At 43.9% G+C, this 20,741-nt stretch overlaps 1 protein-coding gene across 4 annotated transcripts in view; it reads right to left on the bottom strand.

Annotated features, from left to right (window-relative positions):
• Positions 1–20,741, bottom strand: part of MICAL2 (microtubule associated monooxygenase, calponin and LIM domain containing 2) — a 229,108-nt gene that overhangs the window by 184,788 nt on the left and 23,579 nt on the right. Inside the window, exon 1 of one of the 4 annotated variants that reach the window (XM_066583555.1) lies at positions 19,350–19,930. The exons of the other annotated variants lie outside the window; for them this stretch is intronic. The gene's annotated coding sequence lies outside the window, so the exon portion shown is untranslated. Of the gene's footprint in view, positions 1–19,349; positions 19,931–20,741 lie in introns of those variants that run through there. 4 annotated transcript variants of the gene reach the window in all.

The raw sequence follows: 20,741 nt of genomic DNA, 5'->3' as shown, positions 1-20,741 counted from the left end.
AAATCCCTTGCAAAGATACAGACCTTCAAAAAATAAAATTCAGTCTGCCTGCAGGCACCACTAGGTGGAGCTCTGGAGATTATAATGATTTATACTTCAGCTCAGAGTTTATACAGTCAGCTCTCTCCGCTGGCGGCTGTATATAGTATGCTTCCCCTAGTATAGCCTGTATAGATCTATGTGTAGTAAGTTCCCCATAGTGTGGGCTATATACAGCTGTATATGGTAAACTTGCACCAGTGTTGGCTGTATAGATCTATGTATAATGAACTCCCCCTAGTGGTGGCTGTATATATCTGTATGCAAGTGAACCTTCACTAGTGGTGGCTGTATGAATGCATATATAGTAATCTCCTCCTAGTGGTGGCTGTATATATCCGTATGCAGTGAGCTTCTCCTAGTGGTGGCTGTTTATATTTGTATAAGCTCCCTCTGGAAGTGGCTTCATGTATCTGCATTCAGTTAGCTCCCCTTAGTGGGGACTGTGCATATTGGTGTGAAGTGGGCTCTCTTTCGTGGTGCCTATTTATATCTGTATGCAGTTAGCTCCTCCTAGTGGTGGCTATTTATATCTGTATGCAGTGAGCTCCTCCTAGTGGTGGCTATTTATATCTGTATGCAGTGAGCCTCCTCTAGCGGTGGGATCTATTAGATCTTTTAGATCTATGTCTGTGAAGGGTATTTGGTGCTATGGATCAGAAAAACAAGGCTCTAACTACTATAAAGATATATTAAGGAATTAATCAGCACAGAAATTGGAACATAAAAAACAACATGATGAAAAAAGAGGAAACTCACTGTAACTATATCTATGAAGTATGAACAGTAAAAGAAACAGAAGAGGGATGGATGGATGATGGATAGATAGAAAGATATGACATATATAGAGATAGAAAGATATGACATATATAGAGATAGATAGATATGAGATAGATAGATATGAGATAGATAGATAGAAAGATATGAGATATATAGATAGATAGATAGATAGATAGATAGATAGATAGATAGATAGATAGATAGATAGATATGAGATAGATATGAGATAGATAGATAGATGATAGATATGAGATAGATAGATAGATGATAGATATGAGATAGATAGATAGATAGATAGATAGATAGATAGATAGATAGATAGATAGATAGATAGATAGATAGATAGATTTTCTCGCTATCATTTCCACAGGATCCCCAAGTAAAGTGCTAAGTCAGAAAACACATGGAGAAAACCAAATTAGGATAAAAATCTTGGTTACCCCACAGAAAAAAGTATTAGACTTCCCAGGCAGGAACAATGTAATTTGGGTCTGACTGTGGATTAGTACATCCTCCCCAATACTAACAGCCAAAACTAGATGCTCCACCGGGAGCTTAGTTGCTGGAGAAACAACAAAGGCTCCTCCACCGGCACTGAAACACTTGAGGCCGTCTCCTTCGCAGCTCTCAAGAAAACAAAAAGAATATTTCCTCCTCCTACGATAAGATGAAAAGAAATCCCCAGTAAACAGAGGTTACTCTGACGACATTCTACTGCTTTGTTGTATCTGTCTCTGGGAGAGCTGGGTGCCAGGCAATATGGCCACCAACATGGCTCCAGCGGGGGGCTTGCACTCACCTTCCCTAGACTCCTGAGTGCAAATCTGACTAGTTATGTAGCACTTAGAAAAGGGGGATGTAGTGCGGCATAACAGTGTATTCTGTAGTCTGGGAGCGCTGGGTGGTGGCCCTCCGGAGCAGCTGAAACGGTGGTCCTAGCACTGCGATACAAGGAGGGAGTGTAACACGTGTAGAGAGGAACTGCAGCACCTGCTTTATTATAGGGTCCATTAAAGCTCTGATGTGGGGAAATGTTACTAGTTTTAGAAGAACGTCTGGTAAAGATGAAAAAAAAGCCAAAAATAAAAAAAACAGAGTTCACTTATTTAGGACGCCTCCCAACCCGGCGTTCCAAACCACAATTAGACACTCCTTGCGAAAACAGAACATGGCTACGACGGCAAACTTCTGTTTTTCTCCCCCAGCTCTCAGGGTTTCTCAAGACAGGCAGGATTTATTTCTGGCCGAACACACAACTTCCCCTTTTTATATTTAACTTTTTAAACATCTGTAGATCCGATGTAGAAGAATATTACTAATACTGCAGGACGGCGCAGCAGTCTGTTCTCTATGGGCGCCGTCTGACAACCATGGATTACTGTGATCGACTGACTTAGATCTCACAGATGATCACTATTGGAACTCCATCTGTATTGTGACAAACTACCATCCGTCCATCAACCTCTGTTAGTCTGTCCATCATGTATATAAACCCCCTCATATAGTTATGCACTGTCAGACACTTAGGAACAAGGGAACAGGAAATTAAACTGCGCACACCAGTAAATACTAGATATACATGAAGGCGTCTCCACCGCCCTGTACACACAAGTAAACCCCAGGCGGATCGATGGCAGAGGCTTCACGCCGAGCGTCCTTGTAATATCAAGCGCTGTTATTCCAGGGCTTTATAAATAAGCTCCCAACCTGCAGAGAACATTGTGTCCTCGAGGTACGCAGAATTTCCAAATTCTCCCCGCTGCCCTGATACAAGTGCTGATGTTGTGGCTGCGGGGTGTGCAGACGCAGAAGGGGGGACATTTGTTATCCACCTCGATGGCCCATGCAGACCCATCAGAGGTCGTGTCCTTATATAAATGTGTTATATGATTACCGCTATCCATTATAACTCTTCCTGCAGCAGCTTGCATTGTACAACGGCTCCATTCACTTCTATGGGACAGGCACAGATGATGCACTCTGTAATCTCCCTCTGTCCCATAGTAGTTAATGGAGGTTTGGTTGAGCACATGTACCACCTCTTCATAGACAAGAGGCATTTGGGGCACCATTCCCAGGATTGCTGGGGGTCCAAGCTGTCAGACATTCAGCAAACAAACATTTATCCCTTATCTTACAGACTGGTCATAGCATTCGGACACCCTCACAGATGGTGGTGTATATAGAGGAACATCACTGTAAAGATAAAACTGAGTTTCCCATAATAGTGCAGGGTTTTGTTTCCCCCAACACCCCGTTCACTGACTCTTGGGAAAATTCTTCACTCCCTTGGTTGTAAGCAATTCTGTACAAGAGGGTCCTTACAATAGTGAAGGGGCAAACCAGGACTGGGCTCCATCACTCTAAGGTCCCCTAGTAGCCCCATGGTCTGCCTCTGTGATATGTACGCTCTTGCATAGATAACTTCTCATACTCAGTTGTCAGAAATGATAGCGATAAGCAAGACAAGGAACGACACATTGTAGCGGTTGATTCTAACGGTTACAGTATATTAGAGGTAGATGAACACAGAGAAGATCTATCGGACAAATTTGTATCAAGTTATGAAGACTTCCAGGAGCCGGGAGAGTTGGAAGGTGTCGGATTGTGTATTTGCGTCTGATGTTCTCCAGACGTATTCTGGATAAGACTCAGCAAGGTCTGTTTCTCTGCATGAACCGTAAATATGACTATTACCTGCTCAGGAAGAACCTGTATACAATACAGAGATCCTCTGCGATATAGCAAGAATCCCCAGAGCCTTAACCGCAGACATAATGGCTGTGTTCATCAATTAGTCGCAGGATTAATGGGATTACACATCTACCCATGGAGCCCCGAAGACGGGCTCTACCCATGGGGCGCCGAAGACGGGCTCTACCCATAGGGGCGCCGAAGACGGGCTCTACCCATAGGGGCGCCGAAGACGGGCTCCACCCATGGGGCCCCGAAGACGGGCTCCACCCATGGGGCCCCGGATACGGGCTCCACCCATGGGGCCCCGGATACGGGCTCCACCCATGGGGCCCCGGATACGGGCTCCACCCATGGGGCCCCGGATACGGGCTCCACCCATGGGGCCCCGGATACGGGCTCCACCCATGGAGCCCCGGATACGGGCTCCACCCATGGAGCCCCGGATACGGGCTCCACCCATGGAGCCCCGGATACGGGCTCCACCCATGGAGCCCCGGATACGGGCTCCACCCATGGAGCCCCGGATACGGGCTCCACCCATGGAGCCCCGGATACGGGCTCCACCCATGGAGCCCCGGATACGGGCTCCACCCATGGAGCCCCGGATACGGGCTCCACCCATGGAGCCCCGGATACGGGCTCCACCCATGGAGCCCCGGATACGGGCTCCACCCATGGAGCCCCGGATACGGGCTCCACCCATGGAGCCCCGGATACGGGCTCCACCCATGGAGCCCCGGATACGGGCTCCACCCATGGAGCCCCGGATACGGGCTCCACCCATGGAGCCCCGGATACGGGCTCCACCCATGGAGCCCCGGATACGGGCTCCACCCATGGAGCCCCGGATACGGGCTCCACCCATGGAGCCCCGGATACGGACTCCACCCATGGAGCCCCGGATACGGACTCCACCCATGGAGCCCCGGATACGGACTCCACCCATGGAGCCCCGGATACGGACTCCACCCATGGAGCCCCGGATACGGACTCCACCCATGGAGCCCCGGATACGGACTCCACCCATGGAGCCCCGGATACGGACTCCACCCATGGAGCCCCGGATACGGACTCCACCCATGGAGCCCCGGATACGGACTCCACCCATGGAGCCCCGGATACGGACTCCACCCATGGAGCCCCGGATACGGACTCCACCCATGGAGCCCCGGATACGGACTCCACCCATGGAGCCCCGGATACGGACTCCACCCATGGAGCCCCGGATACGGACTCCACCCATGGAGCCCCGGATACGGACTCCACCCATGGAGCCCCGGATACGGACTCCACCCATGGAGCCCAGATTACGGGCTTTACCCATGGAGCCCCGAAGACGGGCTCTACCCATGGAGCCCTGAGGACAGGCTCTACCCATGGAGCCCCGAGGACGGGCTTTACCCATAGAGCCCAGCTCATTGATGACGATCACATATTCTAGTTTACAGAAAGTGGGTTTCCGGATTGTAGATAAATACTAATAATTGTTTAACTGAAAAGTTCTACAACCTTCTTATATATTTTGTTCCACATGACGGTCTAAGTAAACTATGCACAAGAGCCAGAGTGACAAGGGTATTTAGAAGCACAAGCCATTTTTGCGCACGAAGAGTATAACTACACCAACTCCTAGCAAGCGTAGGTTTCTGCTACAATGTACAACAGTTTCTGGCAGACATCATAGTAAATGTGACAGGCCACACCCTCTTACAATAGACCATGCCTACTGAAAAAGTGGCCTAGTGTAAACTGCCCAAAAGTTGAAATTTTGTTGTGTGTGACAAAACTGCAGCTTTTCTACACAAGAGAAGAGGTCAGTAGAGGTCATCATTGTTCGGGGTCATCCTATCCATATGAGAGATGGAGTACAGGTAAAACCATTAACTTAACTGCTACTCTTACCTTCATGTCAAAGGCAAAAGGCAATTGGACACTCACAGTTAATGCAGTCTTAAATGTCTGAGAAAACGTGATGTAGAAGATCAGCTCTGTGGGGTTGTATTCCTTGGTAGATGCGGAGGTGGGTGGTGCAGATGGAGGGGACTGGAGGTGAGTGTGATAGATGAGGAGTACAGAGTTGGGTGGTAAAGATGGCAGGGCTTGGAGTTGGGTGTAATAGATGAAGTGGATGGTTCAGAGGGTAGCGCACAGGGGTGGGTGGTGCAAGAGGAGAGGTTTCAATTTTTCACCATTTCAAAGATCTCTGCTTGCTGTCAGTGAATTAGAACACTTTTTTTTACATTCAGCCCTGCTCTCAATTGAGAAGTGGAGACAATTGTCTCCATTGTAATCAAGGCTCTGTGAGCTGAACAGACTGATACATTGTATCAAATATAACAAATGCTTAATTGAGAGCAGGTCTTGCGATGTACAGGTTTACTCCCTCTGAATGTAACAAGACTGTTCTCATTCACTCACAGCAAACCAATATCTTGAAAATAGAAAATAGCAATGAAATACAAATGGGGCATATGTATTAATGCTTGTATGCCAGCTTTCTGTGAAGTTTTCTTCTTTACTGTAGATGATGTAGAAGTCATCCACATCACCTGTCAATCACAGAGAGAATAGCTGGGAATTGGAAGGAACGGGAGCCAGCAGAGAAAGTAAGGGCCCGCTTACCAGATCATTCATGATTCATTGCCATAGAGCGCGGGAAGGATTAAACTTCACATTACAAGGAAACTGGACAATACAGGCTTTAATAAAAAAAAATTTTAAAAACTTTGCCAACTCTCTAATGTATTATTCCCTACATGCCACTGGTGTCACCTGCTCCAAATCCTGACAGGTTCCCTTTAAAAAATGATCACTGCAGATGTATAGGTTACTCAGAGCCCGGAAAGATGAGTGTGACCCAGTGAAGAGAGCGCTGACTGCCTTTAGTGGACGTCCCTCAAGAATTATAACTGGGAGTCATATTATTAATTTGAAACGTTCTTCCGAAGTCAGTGAAATGCGTCACGAGTTCTATCAGCAAAACAAAATCCGCACAGTTCATACTTCAGTTGCTTTGATCCTGATTTCTTGATCTGTCTGTTTTGGATTTGGCAGGAAGTATTATTACATTCTAATCTACAGGAATTGTGCAGCTCAGGAGAATAATATTATTTTCAGACACAGCCTGAGGATTTCTTAGATTCTGCGCTTAGGGGATTGTCTTCTCAGATAAATTACTGTATTATCTGTTTATAGCTGAGAGAATAAAAAGTAACATAGACAAAACAAACACCCCGTCTGTAAATGCGCTGGGAACCAGTGGAATCAGTAGGTTTAAATGGGATCTCTACTGTGGATAACCCTGGTCCAATGACGGTCCAGCGATCTGATGGGCGATGCGGCTTTACTATTCCATGGCTATACTGGTAATACAGTAGTGGGACCCCCTATAGCAGCGTTTTACTCTGAATGGTGACCTGTTTACGTGGTGATAGAATGTTACCCATGTGATTGTTGGTCACTCTCAGGTAGGGTGTGTGCCAGACCTGCAAGCAATGCAAGTGACCAGGATAGTTTGACTGTGTCTACGGTAAAGGACGAGAGCTGCGCAATTCATGTAACTCAAGTCATTCACAACATTGTGTGACCTGACATTGTTGCAACAGTATTTTTGGCCGTGAGATCAACAATTGCACTAAGAATTGATAAGCTGAATAGATAATTACTGAATCCATGACCAGATCAAAGTAAGGTAAAGTCCCATGGTGCAAGCACCGAGTCATGACTGACTCCTAGGGTGATGTTTTCTTGGCATTGCCTTCACCAGTCATTTTTTTACCCCAGGCAAGTTGGGTACTCATTTTATCGACCTCGGTAGGATAGAAGGCTGAGTCGACCTTGAGCCGGCTACCTGAACCACGTGGGGATTGAAGCCGCAACCTTCAGGTCATGAGCGAGAGCTTAGGACTGCATTTTTGCTGCCCTAACACTGCGCCACACTAGACAAGCGCATTGCAATTCCTCTCTGTTCCTTACTTTGATCTCCAACACGGAACCGTCCCTGTCCTATGTCACATTTACCATTCTGACATATCACATGCAGAAATCCTAAAACTCTCCTTCTCTACAGCCATAAATTCTCAGCCATGTCAAGAACCCACAGTTTCCTCTAAGACTCCAACTGCAAGAGCTATTAGCATGACCTTGCTGAACCCTGGACCCCTCATGACTTTCCTTGTGCTCCTTGCTTGGATCTGTGAATGTATCCTGTGGAGTCAGCAACACCTAATATGAGAGCAATCGCCCTCCTGTGACCAATCCTGGAGTTCACTATGGTCCCCCATGAGCTAGTAAATGTTAGAAGGCAAGCATTGTATGGATCAGATATACATAAGGGATATTCCATAAGGGACAATGAAAAAGAAACACAACTTTTCCTGCAGCACAATCACTAAAATACAGTATAAAAGTACACAAATAATCGCCGTGAAGGTCTACAACATACTCACAAACACTCCATGTATCCAGCATCAAGTCCTCACACAGTTTGGACATCCTCAGTTGAGTGAATCATTGTTTCATTGTATCATTTGCACGTTATGATTGCATTGTTACACTGTATCCCGGTTTGTATCACGCCTCTAATTCATCAATACAATGTATGAGGTCTTGCAGAATTCTACTGTCTTGTAGGGAACTGATAGCAATGTATAACAACTGCTCGAAAAGCTACAATGTATTAGAAGTATGTATAGCAATTGGTTGAATGTCCGGAGACGGCTCTTGGGTATGAAGCTGAGAATGGCCAAGTATGGCCCTGTGCGGCCCTGGCACCCCGGGAAGTGTCTGCGCTCCACTCTTGGAAGCCCTCACTTATCAGGCAGTTTTGCTGGAGGAATGTGAGACATTTCAAGCATGAAACATTTCTGACAAGTGCAGCTCTGCCCGGCCAGACTGACCCTCTAATGCCAGCCCCTCCTAAAAGTAGAACAGCACAACATGTTTTACAGCGAGGAGAATCATCCACAAAGCTGCACGTACTGTAGGTCTCAGGGTCCTTTTACATGGGACAATCATAGTTCAGGTTCTTGCTGGATTGCGGGAATCTGAACAATAATTGTTTAGCGTAAATGCATGCAGCGACTGAATGGGGAATGATCATTTGTCCACCTATCATGTGTCATTCAGCTTCTGCATGCATAAAAACTGTGTAAACAGGCAGTCACTCATCTATGAAGGACTGCCTGTTTACTGTGAATGAAGGCCGGCAGGCAAGAACGATCTCCAGCCCGCTCTGCCTTCATTCACTGAGCGATGACTATCACCGGAATGACTGCCAGGTTCATCTGCCTGACAATCATCCCGTGTAAAAGCACCCTTATACATATGGAGCATTTCCTGATAAGGGAAACTTGTACTCAGCTATTGGTCTCCTAATAGCAGCGATTACAGTACTCCTAGCAGGGCCAGGACCTACGGATAGGCAACCGCCGTAACATATATTTTGTGACACCTAACATTCTATACAACGAGTATCTCCAACAGTGATGGAATCCCCCACTGCTCTTCCCCCCCAGCTGGTCATCTCCTGCCTCTGGTGCTGGCGCTGCACGGAGTTCCTATGCGGCCCATATCAGGATGTAGTGTGCATTGGTGGCAGGACGTGGCACAGAGTTACCCAGAGGATTGAAGTGACATCACCAGAGACACATAATAAAGTATGCACAGAGCAGTGGGAGCGGTGTCCAGACAGATGATGTGAGAATTGTGGATTGTTTTTCATGGCCTGGTCTGAGGTCTGAAAGCAGACTGAAGCAATATTCATTATGGGGTCTGATCTGCCCTCAGAAGTCTATTAATTATTGAGTCTGTTGTAATTATTGGGTTCGATCTGTGACTGCTACTTCTGCACCCACTATAGTTATGTCTCAGGCCAAAGATGTTTTAGCAGCAAACTCGGGAGTGTTTGGGAAAAATTGCTAGGATGATCTGGGCCAAATGGAGAACAAAAGAATAGAGGGTCACCAGATTAAATATTTATATATTTTTTATTTTTAAATGTGTTTATATCTTATTCATTACAGGTGGTTTTCGATTCATTCTGAGTGTTTGGGTCGGAATTTACCTATGCTGCCTAGGGCACCAGCTCACCTTGTCCCAGCCCTGACTCACAGAGGTCGTCATTCAACTCTCCAAAAGGTGCTGAAGAGCCTATATAGCAGCACTGTTATGAACAGTTCCATTAACCTACTCTGTCTACATAAATGCCAGTCCTCATTGCAATTCTGGCATTCTGCTCATGAACTAGGGGGCTCAGGATGAGTAGAGCTATAGGTCCTGGATAGATATTGGAGTGCCGCAGTGAAAAGGCAAGCTGATTGAACAATTTTTCATTTTAATTAAATGTGATTGTCATGGGGCTGCAATGTATGGGGGCCATGACAGCAGTGAACCCAAAACTGTGAGCTACTGCAGCCTGATCATTGGGAACAAGAGAACAAGAGAAAGTGTACTTTCACACATTTTGGTCTCTGTCCTCAATCACCATCTCAGGTTTCTGACTTCCTTGCAGAAAATTGCATAAGGAAAGAAACCTGGATGGAAGCATGGGGTTCAAAGGCGTATTCCCATCTCAGCTGTTTTTGTAACTCCCATTTGCTCCTATGAGAGAGTCACAGAAACAGCCTACAGGTCAGTTCACATGCAGCAGATTTTGGTGTGGAGCTGCACCACAATCCACAGCATTGTGTGTGTCGCAGATTCCACTACACATCCACACCAAAAACTGTCAAAATCTGATGTGGATTTGTTGCAGTTTTTTATGCGCATCTACAACAGATTTCACCTTTTGAATTGAAGGGATGAATTCTGCAGCAGATCCAAATCAAAATCCACACCAATTCAGCTACATGTGAACGTACCCTTTAAGAGCCCTCTCGGGTACTGCCATAAGTACCAACCAACCCCAACCACTGCATGCAGCCCACCCAGGGTTGCTTGGCTCCATTCTAGAGATAAATGTAGGCATACGTTTATGACATATCTTATGCATTGTCCACATCACTTCCAATACAGCGTAAAAGACTGACAGAGGTAGAAAGCTGGGGAAACAGCGCTAAAGTGGTTCACGACTTGTACAACACACACCGTGGCTCCTGCTAGATCTCCGTCCCTATATTACATTCTGCAAAGAAGATGTATGTTGAAAGGGTGAAGCAAAAATCATAGAACACATCTTTCACAGCATATAAGAATGGCCCTATAGCTAGATCCTTAGTTCAACACAGTGTCATAAGCAAGCTGAGGATAAAACAACAGAAGGGCAGTATGATATATTCTGGGTGGAGTCCCCCTTCAAAAACATATTAAAAAACTTAATAAAGCTCCTGGCTGAAGACCAAGGTCTCTTATATTAGTACTATAGAAACAACCATAAAAATACAATCGGCGTCTGACCTCCATACTCCCATCCTGGATGTCAGCATAAAATTAAGAAACGATTACATTACTCACAGAGCAGACACAATGTCACCGATGTACTAAAAAGAACTGAGCTCCGCATCCTACATATTGTGACGCCAGACTAGGGGGGAGGTGAGAATATCCCCCATTACAGGACACACTGAGCAGGTATTACTATACAAGAGCCCGGAATCATCAACCATCAACACAGAGTTACTGCGGATGAGCTCAGTCACAGAGAGAGTGAGGAAGAGGATGTCAGCGAGAAGCAGGACTACTGAGTAATAACACATTGTAATGCTTCCACTTATTATACAGCTAGAGGGATTAGTGGAAACATAATGTACAGTCAAACATGGAACATCTTCAACATAGGGGCAGTATTATAGTAGTTATATTCTTGTACATAGGGGGCAGTATTATAGTAGTTATATTCTTGTACATAGTGGGCAGTATTATAGTAGTTATATTCTTGTACATAGGAGGCAGTATTATAGTAGTTATATTCTTGTACATAGTGGGCAGTATTATAGTAGTTATATTCTTGTACATAGGGGGCAGTATTATAGTAGTTATATTCTTGTACATAGGGGGCAGTATTATAGTAGTTATATTCTTGTACATAGGGGGCAGTATTATAGTAGTTATATTCTTGTACATAGGAGACAGTATTATAGTAGTTATATTCTTGTACATAGGGGACAGTATTATAGTAGTTATATTCTTGTACATAGGGGGCAGTATTACAGTAGTTATATTCTTGTACATAGGGGGCAGTATTATAGTAGTTATATTCTTGTACATAGAGGGCAGTATTATAGTAGTTATATTCTTGTACATAGGGGGCAGTATTATAGTAGTTATATTCTTATACATAGGAGGCAGTATTATAGTAGTTATATTCTTGTACATAGGGGGCAGTATTATAGTAGTTATATTCTTGTACATAGGGGGCAGTATTATAGTAGTTATATTCTTGTACATAGGGGGCAGTATTATAGTAGTTATATTCTTGTACATAGCGGGCAGTATTATAGTAGTTATATTCTTGTACATAGGGAGCAGTATTATAGTAGTTATATTCTTGTACATAGGGGACAGTATTATAGTAGTTATATTCTTGTACATAGGGAGCAGTATTATAGTAGTTATATTCTTGTACATAGGGGGCAGTATTATAGTAGTTATATTCTTGTACATAGGAGTAGTATTATATTAGTTATATTCTTGTACATAGGGGGCAGTATTATAGTAGTTATATTCTTGTACATAGGGGACAGTATTATAGCAGTTATATTCTTGTACATAGGAGCAGCATTATACTAGTTATATTCTTGTATATGGGGGGCAGTATTATAGTAGTTATATTCTTGTACATAGGGGCCAGTATTATAGTAGTTATATTCTTGTACATAAGAGGCAGTATTATAGTAGTTATATTCTTGTACATAAGGGGCAGTATTATAGTAGTTATATTCTTGTACATAGGGGGCAGTATTATAGTAATAATATTCTTGTACATAGGGGGCAGTATTATAGTAGTTATATTCTTGTACATAGGAGCAGTATTATAGTAGGTATATTCTTGTACATAGGGGGCAGTATTATAGTAGTTATATTCTTGTACATATGGTCAGTATTATAGTAGTTATATTCTTGTACATAGGAGCAGTATTATAGTAGTTATATTCTTGTACATAGGAGCAGTATTATAGTAGTTATATTCTTGTACATATGGTCAGTATTATAGTAGTTATATTCTTGTACATAGGAGCAGTATTATAGTAGGTATATTCTTGTACATAGGGGCAGTATTATAGTAGGTATATTCTTGTACATAGAGGGCAGTATTATAGTAGTTATATTCTTGTACATAGGAGCAGTATTATATTAGTTATATTCTTGTACATAGGGGGCAGTATTATAGTAGTTATATTCTTGTACATAGGGGACAGTATTATAGCAGTTATATTCTTGTACATAGGAGCAGCATTATACTAGTTATATTCTTGTATATGGGGGGCAGTATTATAGTAGTTATATTCTTGTACATAGGGGCCAGTATTATAGTAGTTATATTCTTGTACATAAGAGGCAGTATTATAGTAGTTATATTCTTGTACATAAGGGGCAGTATTATAGTAGTTATATTCTTGTACATAGGGGGCAGTATTATAGTAATAATATTCTTGTACATAGGGGGCAGTATTATAGTAGTTATATTCTTGTACATAGGAGCAGTATTATAGTAGGTATATTCTTGTACATAGGGGGCAGTATTATAGTAGTTATATTCTTGTACATATGGTCAGTATTATAGTAGTTATATTCTTGTACATAGGAGCAGTATTATAGTAGTTATATTCTTGTACATAGGAGCAGTATTATAGTAGTTATATTCTTGTACATAGAAGCAGTATTATAGTAGTTATATTCTTGTACATAGGAGCAGTATTATAGTAGGTATATTCTTGTACATAGTGGGCAGTATTATAGTAGTTATATTCTTGTACATAGTGAGCAGTATTATAGTAGTTATATTCTTGTACATAGGAGCAGTATTATAGTAGTTATATTCTTGTACATAGAGGACAGTATTATAGTAGTTATATTCTTCAACATAGGCGGAAGTATTATAGTAGTTATATTCTTGTACATAGGGGGCAGTATTATAGTAGTTATATTCTTGTACATAGGAGGCAGTATTATAGTAGTTATATTCTTATACATAGGGGGCAGTATTATAGTAGTTATATTCTTGTACATAGGGGGCAGTATTATAGTAGTTATATTCTTGTACATAGGGGGGCAGTATTATAGTAGTTATATTCTTGTACATAGTATTAATATTTTCTGGGATTACCCTTTAATGGTTGCATTAGATATGAGGCGAGTCGTTTTCAATAGCTCTATCGGTAATAAGTAAATGACTACTGTAATACAACACGGGCAGGAGAACACTTTTCTTTTATAAGGGTTTAAAACTGTGGTCATCGGACTTGTGGGGACATTTTCTCATAATGAGTATCAGTCTGGAGATTAGTAATGATTTACAGTTATAGTGAATGTATCAGATAAGTGCAGTCCTTATCGTTCAGCATCAATACACACCTTCTTATGCCCTTATTTTCCACACAGTCAACACTTTACTCCCAGTACTTTGACCCAACGCTGCGGACGAGAAGACGGTCCATGGGATCTGGCTGCAGATACTGATTATTTATATGAGTTGGCAAACGTAAAGCACAAAGCTTCCATTTCCACTGTTATATGTGGCAGAAAATAATTAAAAACACATTTGTCTGTAATCTGCTGCATATAATTATCGTTCTTCTTCTGTATGGAGTCAAGCGCTGATCCAAAGGTCAACCTGCTGTAGGTAATTCAGAACCAGTTATGTGAGATCCCCTCCTGCGCAGCAGTATTGAGTAAGCTCATAATATCATCATATAAAACACTAGGATATAATAGTTACATATACCGGGTGAGTCAAAAGTCAAGTGAAGACTGCTAATTTGTAACAGGACCTACCATGTGCACAGATAATGTGGTCTCCTTATGTGGATGAGGAGCCTTTTACAGCATTGAAGCCATGTGGCCAACATGGTCATCTCTGGATTCAACCTTCATGATTAAGTTGCGCCAATGCCGCAGTCACCTAATGCATTCTTAAGGCTGCAGCTCAAGTCACTGACTCACACCGCTCTATACATATATACACTGCCTGCCACTTTATTAGAGCTTCCGGCCAGGTCATAATTAGCGCTTCCCTGGATGGTGTGATCAAGCAAAAACATCCATGGAAAGGGGATCCTGTGTACAGAAAAAAACTCATCACCGAAAGGGGTCAGAGGGGGATAGGAGGAATCGTTCCAATCAATAGGCGCTGCACAGTCAAATACAACGCTGGTGCTCCAAATTATGTATCCGAACACACAACCTTTTCTTGTCACGAATGGCTATAGCAGTAGACGACCAGTTCCATCGCAATTGCGTGTAAGAGAAATAGAAAGGCGAGACTCCAGCGGGCAAAAAGGTGCAAAACTTGTATCACTGAGAGCGGAAAAACATCTTCTGGTCAGATGGATGCAGATTTCTGTTGCTGATGGGAGGTCAGAATTTGGCGCAAGCAGCATTAACCGATGACCCCTTCATGTCAGCTGGTCAGAACATGTCAGCACCGCCATCTAATCTGCGGCAGCTACAAGAAGCTTCCTGTCCGCAGGGGCCAATATTTCTACAGAACGATTTCATCACCTACGCTACGAGGAATTGCTGCGGTTCTGAAGACCAAAGGAGGTCCAACGCGCCGCTACATGGGGGTCTCCAATAAAGGGGCCGTTCAGTGAATATGTATTAGACGCTCACAATAGAGTGTTTTGTGTAAGGAGTAAATGCGCGGATTATACCGGAGACACTAATAAGGTGGTAGTCACATGACAGCGCAGGATTTATCCTCTCTAAGAATATCACAACATTCATCGATTAAGAATGAGCCTATTGTTTGCCGACAGAAATCCTATTGTGCGTAGCTTTCTACAAACACAGCTTTTTTTCCTCTTAATGATACTCCGTACAATGTAATCCTCCCGTAAAAACATTGTGATAGAAAGCGCAGACGCGGCGCACTCTTCAGATACACCGCAGCCACTGTCAACTACAACTCCCAGCAAAATCTATGGTGGTTTGCCATCTACAATGAACATTAATAGGAGCTGCCATAGCCCTTTATGTAGAAGACCTTTTATCGCCCCCCAATGGCTGGTTTACGGAGAAAAATTAAACTGAACTTACACTGTAGCCTTATTTGCAGCTCGGATGTGGAATAAATTGGGAAATTGCTTAAAAGGGAACCGGTCATCAATGCAATCTACGCTAAACCTTTAACAGCGCCGCTAATGACATTTCTTAATGACTAATAAATGTTGTAATCCGTGCCGCGATACCTTTACAATCTGCTTTTGAAGTTTCTCCGCTCTCTACCAAAATGAGTTGAAGAGTCAGATCTTTGCCTCAGCGCCGTGCCAGGCTGCCCCTGGTCTTGATTGGCATGCATACTGCTCTCTTATTCGCTGTAGTCCCATGCAAGTGCCATTACAAACCCTCCCTGCGCCCCTCAGCTCTCCCTTACCTGCTGAGGCTTCAGCGTACTTTGAGCTCAGGTGCAGTGGGAGGAATGATCTGCAAGGCGCATGCCAGGTGCGCCACTTAAGTCACAGCTAGTACAGGAGAGCTGGGGTGCAAATGTGCGGGCAGGGTTTGCTATGGCAGCTGTGCAGGATTACAGCGATGAAGAGAAATTAGGAACAGATACTGGGCGCTAAAGTGAGTCTTCCACTATAGGCACTGCTGCCAGTCTGGCACTAAAGGCACTACTTCGAATCTGGTATTACTGGCACTACTGCAAATCTGGCACTATAGGCACTACCATGAACCTGGCACTATGGGTACCGCTGTGAGACTAGTATCATAGGCACTAGTATGAGTCTAGCACTATATGCACAACTATGATGTCTGGTATTACTGTGAGTCTGGCACTATAGGCACGAGCATCAGCCTGGCAGTATAGCTATTACTGTAAGACTGGCACCATAGGCATTACTGTTAAGTCTGGCACTACCATGACTCTGGCAGTATAGGGAACTACTGGCAGTCTGACAGTATAGGCACCACTGTGAGTCTGGCACTATAGACACTAGTATGAGTCTGGCACTATAGACTCCACCGTGAATCTGATACTATAGGCATTAACATGAATCTGGCCCTATATGCAGTAGTATGAGTCTGGCACTATTGGCACTACCGTAAGGCTGACACCAAACACACTACTATAATATGTGGTATTTCTGCGAGTCTAGCACTAGTAGGAGACATGCAGAATACCTGTTACTATGAGCCTGGCACCATGGGCACTACAGTGAATCTGGGCACTACCTGGAATCTAGTACTATGGCACTACAGACACTGCAATGATGGGCAGTGCAGGGAGGTAGTCGCTATGGGCAGTACAATGAGTCAAGCACCATGGGCTGTAGTGTTAATGTAGCACTATGTGAGTCCGGCACGGTCAGTCTCCTGTAGGTCGGCCATATGGGCCTTTCTTTGGTATTGACTTGAAGGTTTAATCAGCTGTGGTTTGTAACATGTGACAGTCGAGCTTATATCGTGCCAACCCACCGCATCCCTCATGTACTCACCTCCCATCTCCATACTGGGGCGGACATGGCTTCCTTTACCACCCCAGGGATCGGAATGTCTGCAATTAATTTACATTTAGTTATGTCTACAATTTCTATATAATTACCCACGGCCAGATCATCGAGCTTCCTGTTTGTCTTATGACACATTGTATCTAAAAGCATTAAATAAAGATTGATACTTGTAACACAGAATTCATCAGTCAGTAAGAATGGCGCACGGGTGTCTCCTCTACACAGCGCTGATACAGGTTATCTGCTCTCAGAGAATGATAACCGAATTCTTTCAGACTTCAGCTGCATTGTTGCCATCTATAGCTGTTATTATAGATAATTGGGGAGGCAGGGCAAGGCAGTCACCATTAGGCACTGCCCAAAATATGCCCTCTACAGGAAATACATGTACTTAATGATTTACACTGATATTACAGCCTCCGGTTCTCTCACGATTGCCGCTTCCCTGAATGAATATTCTCCCCGTGACCCCGGACAAGTTTTCCGTGGATCAGTTTCAGTGAATCCACATTAGATGGGAAAATCCAGCGATCGGAGCGACTTCCAACGAGGCCGGTCATTGGTTCTAGACTAGCCGGGGTCTCACTGCCAACCGCGGGTGGGGGGCAGGGGGTTCTCATATAATGGTGTGGAGAGTATACTGAGAATGGCGCAATCGAGAATCAAAAGGGGATCCTGTGGATGGAAAGAACTAGTCACCAAAAGGGGTCGGAGGAGGATGTCAGGAATCGTTCTGACCAACAGGCTGCACAGTCAGCTAAATACAACGTTGGAGCGCCAACTAACGTGTCCGAACGCACAACTCGCTATTCCTTAGCACGGATGGTATAACAGCAGACGACCATTTCCAGCGCCATTGTGTCTAAGGGAAACAGAGATACAAGACTACAGGGGGCAAAACTTGTATCCCTGAGCAGCGGAAAAACATCCCCTGGTCAGATGGATCCAGGTTTCTGTTGCTGATGGGAGGTTAGAATTTGGTGCAAGCAGCATGAATCGCTGACCCCTTCCTGTCAGCTGGTCAGAACATGTCAGCACCTCCACCTAATCTGCAGCAACTACAAGAAGCTTCCTGTCCGCAGGGGCCGATATTCCTGCAGAACGACTTCACCACCAAGTGGAATCTACATCACAATTAATAGTTTTGAAGGACAGAGGAGTCCCACACGCTACTAGATGGGGGGTCTAATAAAGGGGCAGTCAGTATATATAGTATCAGGTGTAATGTTATGGAATTAATAAAAGGACAGGCAGCACTTCCATTCCTACAAAATCCTAATTACTCATCATCACCTGGTGCGTTTCACAGACCAGCAGACCCCAAATGAGGACGATACATTCATGCAATAATACAGGGTGGCCACGGAGAAGTAGCCCGGCAGCGTACTCTTGTAAAAAATATTACAAAGAACATCTGTCTCTGTTGCCCATAGCAACCAATCACAGCGCAGCTTTCATCTATTACTCTGCTAAGGTAAAATAAAAGCTGTGCTGTGATTGGATGCTGTGCGCAACGGCAACAGACTTAAGACAGCTGTCATAACAGTGTGGTGGTGGGCTACTTTTCCGTGGCCCACCCTGTGTAACAAACTAAATTGGCACCAAGTAATTTTAGTCAACAGGAATTTTTCCAGAAGAATAACAGGAAGTTTCTGGGCATCAGCGCCAAATCTGTAACAGCCCCTCCCCCACCATGTACCATTTGTAATACGGGGGGAGGCTTTCTTTATTTGCCGGCTCAAAGTGAATCGCGCAATATCGTGACAAAAAACAAAAAATGTTGCAGAAATATGTCCACTTCATAGTGTACTCATACGGGCAAGTGCGATAGTAATCCAAGAAACTCCAATATCACACTCTTAAACCTCAATTTTTCTTTATGCGAGTGATGCATTTTTCACGCGTGTGAAAATTGCATGTTACTCCAATATTAAGGAAAATTGCATCGCACTTACATGAAACACGCATTTACATGCAAGTGTCATACAATTTTTTTTTCTCCCATAGGGAAGAATGAGCGAAGTTTGGAGTGCGATATCAGTTTCTCGGACCCATATCGTACTTGCCTGTGTTAATGGAGTCTCAGCAAGAAGTACTCTCTATAGATTAAAACTTTGTGCACAACTCAGTTGGCAGGTGCGGCTGGCGCCACCGTAGAGATGCTATCAATGGACTCGAAAATATATGCCCCCTCCCCTCCATAAGTTCATACAAACATACCTGAGAAACAAGAAGAGTCGTCTGTCCAACCTGAAGATTAGTCATTTAGGTGTCACTTAAGTCAATCGTATTCAAGGAGTCAGCTTTGATACAAATGCCTCGTCTTAAAGGTTTTAAATGGGTCCACCCAAAAAATAAAATTTACAAAAAAGAGAAAGAAAAAAAAACAATCCCGCTGCGGAGACCTCTAATGATCAGTTCTGTGCATGGGAACCTTTCAACAAGTGTTCGATTTCCCTGCAGCAACACCGCAGGGGAAATTGGGTACTACACCCAACTCATTAAAATCCATATAACGCAGAAAAGTGCCGGGTCCTCCAGAGTGCGAATCGTTCTTGCAGTTGTTCTCTGCTCTGGCTAATAAAGAGAGGCTCTCATGGTTTCCTAGCAGGATATCTGAAATAAGTGTTCGAAACCAGACAACTCCTTTTAGACAATCTATTCTAATGACAGGTTCCCTTTAAGACAACAGGAGCACAGGTTGAACCTGTTGCATCGTCTTCTCATTCACGCCGATTGAGCTCCGGGGCATTAAAAAAAATCATTTGTCTTGTATTTATTAGTCTGGAGTCAGCGCAGACAGTCATTATGGAACCTTCCCCGGTATTTCCTGCACATGTAATTGAAAATTCTTCATTTTAGAAGGCAGGACGTCTAATTGTAGAACGCGTCCCGGACGCCACTGCTGCGCAGATGTTGAGTAATCAGCAAGGAGGCTTCTATATGAGCGTATACTGTGTGAACCGGCCTGCGTGCAGCCTTTCATCATCCCTCTAATTACACCAGGGAGGGATGGGATGGACGGGAATATGGGAGGATCCCAGTCAGCGCTGGGTGTGCTGCGGAGCGGCGAAACTGAAATAAATCTGCTGGTGTGATACTGAGGCCACAGCTACTCTTCCCGACCCTTCCACAAAACGTCTTCCAGATGTTGCGTCCACAGAGTCATTGGATGCAAGAGGCTATACGGTTTTCTTCGCATACGCATCTTTTTTCTGGCATTTTTTGCGTAAAAGGAAGCACCAGAAAAAAAGTACATAATGCTTTGCTAATGCCAGCGTTTATTACAGGCATTTTATGGTATATTACAGGTGGTATATTTTGGTTGCATAGTTTTTCTTTGCTACTTTTTTTTAAGAGCATACTGCAATTTTGAAAAAAAATGCAATGGGACCCCAAAAAACAGCAGCAAAAGTTATAAAAACTGTCACTAAAACTGCACTGTTTGTAGGCTCATAATATTTTACAACCTGAACCGCATTGAACATCTTTACGCAGCATCATGTGCCACAAAAAAGTCATCTAAAACAGTGAAAAAAGCAACGTTTTTGAAAAAAAACACTGGGTACTAGCGCATTATGTCTCTGTCTTCAGCCGCCGGCAAGGTAGCCA

Source organism: Eleutherodactylus coqui, chromosome 11, assembly GCF_035609145.1.
Source record: "Eleutherodactylus coqui strain aEleCoq1 chromosome 11, aEleCoq1.hap1, whole genome shotgun sequence".
Classification (NCBI taxonomy): Eukaryota; Metazoa; Chordata; class Amphibia; order Anura; family Eleutherodactylidae; genus Eleutherodactylus; species Eleutherodactylus coqui.
This window is presented reverse-complemented; position numbering and strand designations above follow the sequence as displayed.